Source organism: Chiloscyllium punctatum, chromosome 18 (assembly GCF_047496795.1).
Source record: "Chiloscyllium punctatum isolate Juve2018m chromosome 18, sChiPun1.3, whole genome shotgun sequence".
Classification (NCBI taxonomy): Eukaryota; Metazoa; Chordata; class Chondrichthyes; order Orectolobiformes; family Hemiscylliidae; genus Chiloscyllium; species Chiloscyllium punctatum.
Genome location: NC_092756.1, coordinates 73,151,656 through 73,153,058, shown reverse-complemented (window position 1 = coordinate 73,153,058; position 1,403 = coordinate 73,151,656). Strand labels below are relative to the sequence as shown.

Sequence of the window (1,403 nt, the reverse complement as noted above, 5' to 3'; positions counted from 1 at the left end):
GGTTGTTTTTCAGACTGGAGCCCTGTGACCAATGGAGTGCCACAAGAATCAGTGCTGGGTCCACTACTTTCCGTCATTTATATATATGTTAGTATCATTAGTAAGTTTTCAGATGACACCAAAATTGGAGGTGTAGTGGACAGCAAAGAAGGTTCCCTCAGATTACAACGGGATCTTGATTAGAAGGGCCGATGAGCTGAGGAGTGATGGGTGGAGTTTAATTTAGATCAATGTGAGGTGCTGCATTTTGGGAAAGCAAATCTTAGCTGGGCTTATAGACTTAATGGGAATGTCCCAGGGAGTGTTGCTGAACAAAGAGGCCTTAGAGTGTAGGTTCATAGCTCCTTGAAAGTAGAGTCACAGATCAATAGGATAGTGAAGACGGAGATGGATTCTATAGATGGGAGGTTGGCCTTTGTGATTGTCCGGGCCGAGTTCACCACTCTCTGTAACCGTCTCCGATCTTGAATGGTGCAGTTGCCAAACCAGGTAGTGATACATCCAGACAGAATGCTGTCGATGGTGCACCTATAAACGTTGGCAAGGGTATTCTCTGTCAGTAATATCCGATGTTCTGGAGGGATCAGTGTTGAAGGGTTGGTTTGTTGATGAGAGTGTGATGAGAGCTGGCTTCCAAAAGCAACCCCTCTAACCACACTCTCAGGAATATTGTCCCGATCCAGAGACAGCAGCCACTTGATCACCAACTTCAACATTCAATCCTGCAGATCCCCGAAAATCTTGTGCAAGATCATGTTGGATACCACTGACCATCAACTGAATGCAGAGAAAGGGATTTTTCCAAAATAGATTAGAAATGGAGGATAAGCCACAGAGACACCCCACATGGGACTTGAACCCACAATCCCTGGCTTAGGAGGCCAGTGCCTTATCCATTAGGCCACTGGGGCCCCACATGCAGATTGCCAATGGCAGCCTTTAAATACTGCACCCTGACCTCGCATAGTGTGTGTTTCTGAGTGTCAGATGCTCACTGATTGTTTTTTACCCCTTCCATCTCATGCTAAATTGTTGGCTGCTTGATAAATTGATCCCGCCTCCCATTTCTCCCCAAATGGACCGATGAGAAATCAACCAAACTCCAACTTTCTGGATTAGTGATGCTGGAAGAACACAGCAGTTCGGGCTTTTGCCCGAAATGTCGATTTCGAAGCTACTTGGATGCTGTCTGAACTGCTGTGCTCTTCCAGCACCACTAATCCAGAATCTGGTTTCCAGCATCTGCAGTCACTGTTTTTACCACCTTCAAACTCCAAATTTGCACATCTCAAGTCTGAGGAAAATGGAGCAGACAGGAAAATAGCAAAGGGCTCAATGTTATTTTGTGCAGCACTTTCAAGATATTTGCAGTTACTGGGGAAGGAGGAAGTGGAGATGTTGCA

The 1,403-nt window shown here is 45.8% G+C and overlaps 1 non-coding gene across 1 annotated transcript; it reads right to left on the bottom strand.

Annotated features, from left to right (window-relative positions):
- Window positions 1–838: 838 nt before the first annotated feature.
- On the bottom strand, window positions 839–911 carry trnar-ccu (transfer RNA arginine (anticodon CCU)). Its single transcript has one exon. It is a non-coding gene; the product is annotated as a tRNA-Arg (tRNA).
- Window positions 912–1,403: the final 492 nt, after the last annotated feature.